Genomic DNA, 11,656 nt, shown 5'->3' with positions numbered 1-11,656 from the left:
TTAAGACAATAAAAACAAAACTCTTTGTTTTTATTGTCTTAATCCTAACTGTTCAAATTTTTGTTACTCTAATTATATTACTAATTTTATAACTATTTATTACTATTAAACTTTTAAAATTCAAAAAACAAATGATTGGTGTTTTTCACACCTGGAGCTGTCGCTGCATGAGCAGATGGGTCTGGCAGCAGCCAGCAGCTCCCCCACATTCCTCTTATTCCCTCCTGCATTGCCTCCCCCATCCATCTCCCTTCTCTTGGTCTCCCTGCCCCTGATCAAATCAACCAGCACTTTGAGGTACCTGAGTGAAAACATCAAATAGAGGGAGTACAGGTATCAAAAACTCCTGCAGTGAGATCCTGGCTTTGTATTTAAATCAGCTGTGCCTCACTGGAAGGTTTGCACAAAGATCTTGCCTGTAGGATCCTAGGATTGCTGAAGCTGTGAGTTTATACCTGCAGGACCAGCCTTCCAGCCCCATAAAATCAGACCATCTTGTCTCATAAACAGCCCTATTCCCACAGGATGTCTTGGATGTCTTCACTATTCCAGCGTGGCACCTTTACTGAGGAGATCTATGAACAGACAGAAACCAAAGCTTCATGTGAAGCAGGAAAGCAAGGAGAGTGAAGTTCTGCTCTGGTTCCACTGCAGCAAGGGCCAAGGGGTGAACTGGTCTCTGTCTGAGTCCCTGTGTGTTACTTAATTTGACCCCAATGCCTCAGCTTTCCACCTCTTGTCACATTAATTTCAGTCATTAATTCAGCCACTGTTGGCATGAGGCCAAAGGGCAGAAGTCTCATGTTAATTAATGTGTTATTAAGTCTGAACATACACACAGGAGCAGCAATTAATTTGTTTTGTCAGTTCAGGATAAGTCTTTCATAAGGGTGATTGTCCTGTGGGGTTAGCATGGCAATTCCTTCTGAAATTGCTGGAGCTGCCTCAGGAGCACAGGACACAGAGGGGTTCAAATGTGGGCTGGTGTTTTTCCTCATCTGCCTCGTAGCCTGTTGCTCCATGGATGGGGCAGGAGAGATTGTGTGTGGGATTTTGGTCTGGCCACCATCTGGAGGAAACCATTTATGGATCACTGGTCACCTTGGACGCTTTGGTTGGGTATTTTTGGACAAGCTGGGGTACAGGGCCTGGAGATGATTGCTCCGTTGTCAGGCAGCTGTTTCTGGGCCTGTTTTGTGGGGAGAAGATTATTAATGTGCTCAGAAGAAAGCAGAAACAAATGCTGACCCTGGGGAAGCAGGTGTCCCTGAATTCTCCAGGCTTGTCCATGGCATGTTTGTGTCTATCATCACCTCCATTTGATTTCCAGAATGTATCAGCTGGAGCCAAAGTCTTGCTCCCTGGTTTTCAGTCGTATTCCTAGCAGGCTAGTTCTCTCTCTCTCTCTCTCTCTTTTTTTAAAATTTATTTTAACATTCTCAGTTGTGACTACAGAACAATCATACTACAAGTTGTGGATGTGTATGAAGAGGTTTTGGAAAGCCAGCCTGGTTTGCTCTGTGATGGTGCCAGCAGATGGCAACAGCGCCCTGCAGCCCCGGCTCTCCTTGCGGCACCCGCTCGGTCCCTTGCAACAAAGGCTCCTGCTCCTCCCAGATCCCCGCTGCTCTGCCACTGCTCCTGCCAGATCCCCGCTGCTCTGCCACTGTTCATCCCTCTCCTCAGCGGGCCATGCAGCCTGAGGCACTGCTCCTAGCCAGGAGCTCCAAGCTGCTCACCCAGCCTCCAAGCCGACATCTCCCTTCCAAAGGAGGGAGCAGCAATCCTGTGCCTGGATCTCTGTCCTGGGACTCTGAGCTTTCCTGCTGTGTGAGTGGGTTCAAATCTGGTTCAGTGTCTTCTCTCTGCCCTGGGTACCACATTAAAAATTCAGCACGGTGAGAGTAAACCAGCAGAGAGTGGAGTGTATCATGGACGGTGACAAGAACTGTGCAGGGAGATGGGTACAGCCACCAGGTGACTGGGGACATGGTGGCTGCCTGATACTATGCCTGGCACTTTAGTTTTGGAGTCACTAAGGGACATGTCAGGAGATGACTTTTGATGTCCCTTCTAACCCAAACCATTCTATGATTATTTGCAGCAGCAGCTTAAGCACCTTGAGCCTGGAGAGCCCTGAGAAGTGGTAGCACTTTCCTAGCATAAACAGAGCTGTGGAGCTGAGTGGTTAGCCCCAGAGCTGGGTTTTAAGTGCTCTCCCTAAAGGTAGAATTACTTAGCAGGATAGATGGGGGTCAAACTTCCCTGTAAAATGCGCTGCAAGAACAGCTCTCTTGGTGCCGTGGTGCTTGTTTGGAGAGGAGCTGTTTCTGGCTCCTTTTGGATACCAAGAGGCTAGAGTGGTTTGTGACTGGAGTGGTATTGTGGAGAGCAGTGATGTGGAGAAGCACTATTGCTGCATTATGCAGTTAAACACCACTGCTATAGGAACAGAAGGCAAGTTATCTTCTTGACAAGAGGATCCTTTTGAATCTGTCACGTTCCCAGGGCATATGACTTTGCCCAAAGTGGAGCCTTCAAGCCCTAGGAAAGAATGCACTCCTACAGAAAGAAGCAAGAGTTGGACTCATTGGCAGTTTTACTCTGCTGTGGATTGTAGTTTTTGTCTGGACTTGGCTCTTGAGCTTCTGTAGAGCAGATGCTAGCCAAATTCATGCCAAAAGAGTCTCTGCCTGAGCTTGCAAGCTACATAGACAGTTTTAAGTGGGGATGTTCTCCACAGTCACCTTTCTTTTTGGCAAAGGCTTTGAAGTGCAGCAGTCCCTTACCCGAATTCAACAAAGGAAACTAGGAGCAGAGAGCACTCTGAATCTAAATTGCTCCTTCCTTTGGTGTAAGGCATAGGACATTAGTTCTGCCCTATTTGGGTGTATCACAGCTATTTGATAAGTATAAAGTGATTGTGTTGTTTTGGCAGTAGTGTCCTGCTCCAGGCCTTAAATGGTGCTCACTATGGGAAAGCCAGGGAGAATTCAAAGAGAAATCCATACTCTTTACAAGACAGATCAGTCTGAGCTGGTACTGTGGAAATCCACTGGCTCTGATGATGGCTCTTCAGATCTGTGCTTGTATGGAGACTGCAGCAGGCTGTTAAAGCTACATCAGTCTCCTTCCTGCTTTCAGACTCTATCACTACAAATCTGGCAATATTGGCTGCACAGGGCTGATTTTCTGCTGATAGTGTGGCTCTTAAGGCTGTCTTGAGTGTTGAGCAAAGAAAGGAGCCTTTATCTCTCAGTCTTGCTGGCAGAGTGGAATAAGCAAGAGTGATGCTTGCAGCTGTAAAGCTCAGAGTGCAGCTGACACTCTGTTGGCTCAGCAACCCTTTGCTTCCCACAGCAACTCATCCCTAAATTAAATGATGGTTCCTCCAAGCCCAGAGCATGGAATGCTTGTTTTTCCAAGTCATGTTCCTGGGTAGTGGTAGCAGGCATTTCAAGAGGATTGAGCTGCATTCTGGGTTCTTGCAGGCCTCTGTGCTGTGCAGAGGCAGGAATGGATGTGGCTAATGTAATTCTGGAGGGATTTTTGCTTTGCTGTTTGTTTCTTCTGGCTGCCCTGGAAGCTGTATGCAGGTGAGTGGGGAGAGCCCTGTTTAATAGAGCTGTAAGGGATAGCTGCTGGCACATGGTTTATCTGGGTGATGGACCTGGCACTCACTGAGCACTTCAGGGGTAACTCCTGTCTGGTACCACGCAATACCTATGAAAATAGTTTCAAAGGCTCCTTGAAACGGAGGAAAAAAACCAATTATTCAGATTCATGTACATCAGAGGAAAGAACTGAACTAAACTGAACTGAGTCCACGCTCCCATTAACTCCCAACAGGCCTTGTGGAAGGGAAAACTAGAAATTAATGAAAGACTCCTCTTTTATTTCATAGAATAGTTTGAATTGGATGAGACCTTTTAAAGGTCATCTAGTTCAACCCTCCTGCAAGAGCAGGGACATCTTCAACCAGAATTGTCCAGAAGAATTTTGAAACAGGAAGATGCAGTTACCTGGTTGAGTTAATAGTTGCTTGAATTAGGATTCTGAAGAAAGGTAGCAAAGCTACCTGCTCTTTTAGACCTCTTTGTGTTGAGGGACTTAGAGAGGGACTTAATTCTGTTCATTAAAGAGCACTTCCTTGGCCTCTGCTGGCTGGGCCAAAGCCACCATTAACAGCTCTGCCCCCTGAGGTTCTGCAAGGTTCACTCATCATTTGTGTAAATCACTCCATTTACATAAATCACTCATTTTTGTAAATCACTCCAGGCCACTGCAGTGGGAGCCTGATGAACTCAGGGCTGCTTCTACAACTGAAGTCACAAAGATTGTATTTCTCCTAACAAAATGCTGTGTGTATGTTAAAGCAAGAATTTGTATCCTGCCTTGGCTTCTATCCAGAGAAACTGGTCTGTGCTTTCCAGGATATGAAAAATGGAACCTGAAGTGAAGAGGTGCTTTGGGAGTTGGTGAGAGACACTGTCACAGACACATTTTGTGAAAAATCCTTTTGCTAGGATTTTTTATCCTGAGAAGCTGAGAGGCCTCAGAAATGAAAAGTAAACAATAATTATCTGCTGCTGTGGAATGCAACAGGTGCAGCTTTGATTGCTCTCATGTGGTTGTTTTTAATTAATGGCCAATCACAGTCCAGCTGTCTCAGACTCTCTGGTCAGTCACAAGATTTTGTTATTATTCCATTCCTTTCCTTTCAAGCCTTCTGATGAAATCCTTTCTTCTATTCTTTTAGTATAGTTTTAATATAATATATATGTAATAAAATAATAAATCAGCCTTCTGAAACATGGAGTCAAGATCCTCATCTCTTCCCTCATCCTGGGATCCCTGTGAACACCACCTCATGACACAGACCCTGTGCAGGTCTGTGTGAAGCTGCTTTTGCTCTGGTAACTCATGATGACCAGCATCTACTTCTTTTATATCAAGATTGTGTATTAAATTACTCATCTGCCCTACTTTGAGGCTTCTGCCAGGGGCCCCACTGTCCCTTAGACAGCAAACATATGGCAGGAAGTGCACAAGACAGCTCAGTGGCAGCTTGGCTTCCTCAAGGAGAAGGAGATGTGTTGGGCTTCTTCTGGGGTCTTGGTGGCAGTAAAAATCTACCTGGGAGTGTTCCTCTCACTGCTTGCTCCTATCCGGTGCAGCAGTTCTCAAATGTGGGGTTTGACTGTGGGTTATTTCTCACTGGTTTTACCCCATGTAATGATGCTGAACAGCACTGAACTCCCCCTTAAACCACTGACTTGCAAATACTGAAATAACTCCACGCTTCAGCTGAGACTGGTCACTGGTCACATAACCTCTCTTCCCCAGAACTGTAGTTTTATGAGTTGCTGCTTCATTCTTTGAAAACACTTCCCTATTTTTATTTTACTTATTAACCTCCTCCTTGCTGCTGAGAGACTTCAGATTTAACCTGGCTAGAGTATTGCTGGTTTCTCCCCCAAAGCACCTGTGGGACACTGCACTCATGGCCAGTTCAGGCAATGAGTTCATTGCTCAGGTGAAATTTGTGCAATGCTAAAGGGATCTTTTGGTACAAATTTTCATTTAGAGTTTATTCATGTAGGTAAGTAAATATTTCATAGAATCATTTAGGTTGGAAAAGACTCTTAGGATCATCAAGTCCAATTTAAACCCTTTCTTTGCTGTAAAACAAAAATATCAAAGCTGTGAGGATTTGTTGAAATTCTAAAGTGAAGAAAAGCATGGCATAAAATCTGACTTTTAAAATACAAACAACCAGCATTGCTTATGTTGAGGTTGTTCTTCAGGCTTTTTGTGAAAAGTAATTAATCTTGCCTAATATGTAGTAGATTTTTTTTCCCCTCTACTTTTCTGGCTTCTCATAGTCAAAGGAAAAACTGAATAAGCTCAGCAAGAAAGACTTATCTGAACTTGCAGCATCTCAGAAGTCTTGAATTTGACCCCAGAAAAGGCTTTTTGTTTCCAACTGCTCAATCATGTCAACAGTTGACTCAGTTCAGACCTGTATAAGAATGGTCGTGCTATGGGATTGTTTTGGTCTTGAGTGCTTTTTTGCATTCCAAAACCCTTTCCAACTTCATGTTTGATAGTTTATTTAACACTTTAAGACATACTTTTATTTCTATTTTCCTTGCATTTTAAATTCCTTTTTTTCTAACGTTCAAGGGTGCATACACTAGCAACGGGAAGTTAAGGTAGCATAAGTACAAAACACCCTGGGCACATTCAGATTTCTGATTGCTATCAGCTGTAAAATTGCTCAAACACACATCACTTTTCTCCTCTTTTGCTGAGAGAGAAACCCTGGCAATGAGCTGTGTTCAGATACAAGTGAACAGGTGAGTCTGACTCGCCTTCTCCTAGAAACAGATCAAATCAGTGACTTCAAAACAACATTTCCTGCTTGCTGATTCCTAACCACGATTAAGAATGATTTGAGTCACTTTGACTAAAGTGGGCTGACCCTGAGCACCTTTGGCAGTCCTTTTTTTAACATCTGGCCAGATGTTTCCTGTTGTCATGGCAGTGCTAAGTGACACGCTGGAGATCTGCAGGCTGGGCAAGAAGCAGAGCACCAAGAGCCTCCTGGCTCTTGCTGAACTGATGGTCCAAGACCTGTGGCAGTTCTTTTCCAACCAGGATGCATTAGGGAGCCTGAGAAGGGATTGCTGATGATGGTGAGGTTTTCCTTCTTCCCTGAGCAGGGGTGGGCACGTGGATCACCTGATCCCAAACACTTTGAGCAGCTACTATTGTGTTTGTGGGGTGCCCTGTGGCAGGAAGAAGTGATGAATCTGACTCCATGTTCTCAGAAGGCTCATTTATTATGTTATGATACTATATTATAATTAAGAATACTATATTAACTATACTAAAGAATACGGAAAGGATACTTACAGAATGCTAAAAAAGATAATAATGAAAACTCCTGACTCTTTCCAGAGTCCTGACACAGCTTGGCCCTGATTGGCCAAAGAGTGAAAATAATTCACAGCAGAATCCAATGAAACAATCTCCAAACGCTTTCCACATAAGCACAACACAGGAGAAGCAAATGAGATAAGAATTGTTTTCCTTTTTCTCTGAGGCTTCTGGGCTTCCCAGGAGAAAAATCCTGGCTGAAGGGATTTTTCAGAAAATATAAATGTGACACAGCTACTGCCTTCCAGAGTCATGGGAACACTCCAGCCCAAAGTGGAGTGAAGTAGGGGAGTCAATGAAATTCGTGGTCAACAAATGCAAGTTAACCCTTGCTTTGGACACCTACTTGATCAAGCTCATGATTCAGCCTGAAGGTGGGAATTGCTTTTGTCCTGGCTATTGCAAGGGCCAGATTTGGATACCTTAATGTCAGGTAATAGAAAGTTGCCATCTCTTTTTTTTTTTCCTTTTTCCTTCCCCCTCCTCCTGGTTAAGGTCTCTTCCCTCAGAAGCCACAAAAGCTCTCATCTTATACATGCAGGAAAATCCAGACATGCTGAGCTCGTGGCAGGATCTGTTGATTTCTTTCTCTTAGCATTTCTCTGTCTTCTGCAGTGGACTAAGAAGCTCCAGATCACCACAGCTGCATTTTTATGTGGACAATCAACACTAATGCAATTGCTTCCCAGGCATTTTTCTTGATGGAAAAGCTGAATTTGTTTCCTTTTGCTTGTAACTACCTTGCTTGTACTAACACATCTCTGCAGATGTGCTCTGAATGGAAGGTTTTATCACATCCAGATGAAAAACAAAAAACCCCAACCAGCTCCCTGAACCAGTCCACAGTTCCAGCAATCCCTAAATTATCACAGTGCAATTTGGAAGGATGATTTAGGAATTGCTGTGAGCAGCTGGACATGAATGAAGGTGCTGTAGCTGACCCTGCTGCTGAGGAAAACAGCCCTGTACTGCTCCACAGAGTAAGAGGGGTCACTCTTCCCAACCAGTGCAGCCTTGAAGAAAACTTTGGCCAGTGTAGAGTTCCACAAAATCTAGAGATGTATAAAGACTTTAAAAATGTTTTGCTGCGCTCAGAGTGGAGCTGCAGCCAAATGGAGGTGCTGTAAGGTGTAATATTGTGGATGAGGCAACCATGCACTCTGAGTTTGATCTGTACAGACTTGAGACATCAGCCTTACCTCCTTGTCTCAGACCTTGAAAAGACAGGTTTTTTAAAGCCATAGCAGCTGCCCTGCCCAGCAGAAGAGGCCAAGACTGAAGAGGCATTCCAAAAGTCACCGAGGGTTTAATTACAAGTCAGGTTACATTCTGAACATGCAAAACTTGATTATAAATCCCCTGGAGCATGTTCAGGGCATGAAGATGTGCACAGGGCAGAGTCCTGCCCATGTTATCAGATCCAGCAATCCCTTTGCCTATGTAGGACATGTCTGTGTGCCAGCACACGTCTTGCAGCTGCAGGTAAATGTGTCAGAGCTCACAAATGCTGCAGAACCTGTGCAGAAGGGCCTGTTCCCACTTCAGGCTCTCTGATTTCAGGATCACTGCAGGCAGAGGCACCTGCCTGTCTTTACCTGTCCACGTGCATGAATCCCATGTGTGAGTGGGAAATGATTCCCAAACCTTGCTGGTGGTCAATTGCTGGAATGAGACAAAGGTTTCCCCTCTGTTGATTAAAGCTTAAAGGGAAGAGAGCTCTGATCTCTTCTTGGGGACAGTGACCTCATCTGGTGTTTTCTTTTTGGTGGTAAATATTTGTGTTTCAAAATAAAGCTTTAGATGTTGAACAACCTAAAGCTTTTTATTTCTTTGTGTCTGCTGCTTTCTTGGCTGTGAGATGATTGATCCATTCAGCAAAGTGTGTCACTTCGAAGAAAATTAGGAGAAAAGAGACAAAACAGTTATATTTACTGAAATAGGTTCTGAAGCAGATGATGCAGTCTCATCCAAGTCCTAGAAGTAGCTAGAAGCAGCTGTCTTGCAGTGAGCAGCTGATTAACTGCTACCTGAGTAGCAACAGGGGTTAAACTCTTCTCAAAAAGATTCAGGAATATAGGTAGAGATGTTCTATGATTCAACTCCAAAATTAAATTCCTGTTGCAGTTTCCCCTTCACCCAGTTGGTACATCAGTTCTGGAGTGAACCATATCTCTGGTCTGTCTTTGTCAAAACACATGGATAACAGAGAAGTTGTGTCTGTAGTGACAGTGGGTTAAGAGATGAAAGCCTTGGGTATCAGTGCTAGTCAGAAACCAGAGTAGTGGTTTGGCTGTTAAACTTGATGTGTTTAAGTCACTAGATCTCTGTCCTTGTGAAGAAGAATTGTCTAAAGGCTGTGGAAAATAAGTTGACTGTGCCACAGACTCTTTGGTCTGATATGTGACACTCCAAGGTGAACCCATAAAGCAAGTGATTCAACTCACTGCATGGCTTTGGGGAGGCTTTGAATCAAGGCCTTCAGAAACAAGAAAAGGGTTCCAAAAGCCTCTGTGCTTTACTTGGGTCCCTTTGAGCTGCTGCTTCCATGGATTGTTTTCCTGGCAAAATATTTCTATGTAAAAACAAGTGTTTTGTCCAACCTCCCTGCCCTCCTGTCCAGCTTTGCAGCACAAAGCCAGACATTGTAAGTATGCAAGAGGTAAGTGATAACTTCACAAACACAGACTGGAAGTATTGCTGCAAAAACCACACAAGATTGGACATTAGAAGTGGGAGAGACAATGCAGAAAGTGATTCAGGCTTGGTTTGGGAGGAGTCTGGCTGCAGTGCCAGAGTTTTGCCAGAGCATCTTGTTTCTGAAGTGACACTTAGAGCAGGGAGAGGCTGGGCTGGAAGGATGATTTAGGAATTGCTGTGAGCAGCTGGACATGAATGAAGGTTGCTGTTGCTGACCCTGCTGCTGAGGAAAACAGCCCTGTACTGCTCCACAGAGTAAGAGAGGTCACTCTTCCCAACCAGTGCAGCCTTGAAGAAAACTTTGGCCAGTGTAGAGTTCCACAAAGTCTAGAGATGTATCAAGGCTTTAAAAATGTTTTGCTGCACTCAAAATCACAAACTACTATGCTTGCAGAGGGAAGTGATAACTTCACAAACACAGACTGGAAGTATTGCTGCAAAAACCACACAAGATTGGACATTAGAAGTGGGTGAGACAATGCAGAAAGTGATTCAGGCTTGTTTGGGAGGAGGAGTTGGTCTGGCTGCAGTGCCAGAGTTTTGCCAGAGCATCTTGTCTCTGAAGTGACACTTAGAGCAGGGAGAGGCTGGGTTGGTTCCCAGACTCTCTGAAGATTACCTGGATGTCTTTGGCAACCATCTGCTCCTCAAAGTCCTTGCTCTGCAGGTGTTTGTAGCATGGCACAACCATGTGTGTAGTTTCTGCTGGAATTGTGTGTGAAGTGGCTGGGATAGCTCTGCAAGGTGAGGAGGCACAGCAACAGCTCCAGTTGGAGCCAGGCTGTGGCAACATGATGCTGAATGACCTCCTTGGCCTTTGGGGCTCTTCTCTTGCTCTTGCAGGCACCTATGCCATGCAGACCCTCTGCAGTGTGCTCACAATTCCCTGCCTATTTTGCTTCAATTACGACTGCTCTAGCAGGTGAACTGTTTAATATTGAGCAGAAGCTGTTCACAATTAAAATATCTCTGTTTTCTCGCTGATGTGGCTTCTCCAGGGTTCGTTCCCACTTGACGTGCTGATAAAATATAACTTTGTGGTCCCTTGGTTTTACTAAAGGAGTGCTCCAAGCTGTTTTGTCACCCCACCTGGAGACAGGAGCTGTGGTGTGGAGCCTGGAACACTCTCCTGCCAGGAACAGCTACACTGGAAACAGTGTTTTAGGGGGATAAAAACTGCTTTTGCACTGTTGCCTGTCATTCCTCTGCCACAGGGGTCTTCCCATTATAGATCAAGTCCCTAAGCCTAAACATTCCATGGAAAAAAAGGGCTCTGATTACACTGACAGCACCTTGGATTGTAACACCCTCTTCTTTTCTGGTCAGCTGAGCACTGTGTGCTGTGGTTTCATCTGTTTTTACTTCTTGAGGCATCATTCAGTATCAAACTGTATTTTTAATACAAAATGTGTAAATAATACAGGTAGAATGCCATGCCCTGTTGGGTGGGGGTTTTGTGATACAGAGTCTGGTTTTTTTTATGCACAACCCCCTCATGCTTCTAGGTTTTGTGTCTTTGCTGCAGGGTGGAAGTTGAGGGGGTGCTGCATGCTGTGACAGTTTGGCAGGGAACACATGTGGGATGAGATTGGCACTCACAGGGAGCTGGGAAGTACTGTGGTACTTGCATATTTGTCAGATTTCTGGGGAAAATTTTCATTAATTAAGCAATACTGATATTTAAGCATTCCTCCTCGTTTCACAGCCCTGCTGAATAGGAGCAGTTTAGATAGGGCCCCTGTGTCAAGCTGTCAGCTGCTGCAGCAAGCTAAGGCATAATTTTTAATGATTTTTCAGCCATCAAGGTGGCAAAGACAAAAATACAATTTGCCAAGACACAATCAAGCCCACTCTGCAGGGAATAGGTGGGTTAAGGGTTTAGTGGGTAAAAACAAATTTCTGAGAGAACCTTGGAGCAAATTGGTCACTATTGGCATCTTGCCCTGACGCCACTGAGCTGAGCTGGGGTCCCAGCTGGATCACGGCATGCACCTCTCCTTAACCCTGCTCCTTTCCC

Source organism: Serinus canaria, chromosome 9 (genome assembly GCF_022539315.1).
Source record: "Serinus canaria isolate serCan28SL12 chromosome 9, serCan2020, whole genome shotgun sequence".
In the NCBI taxonomy this organism is placed as follows: domain Eukaryota; kingdom Metazoa; phylum Chordata; class Aves; order Passeriformes; family Fringillidae; genus Serinus; species Serinus canaria.
This window is presented reverse-complemented; position numbering follows the sequence as displayed.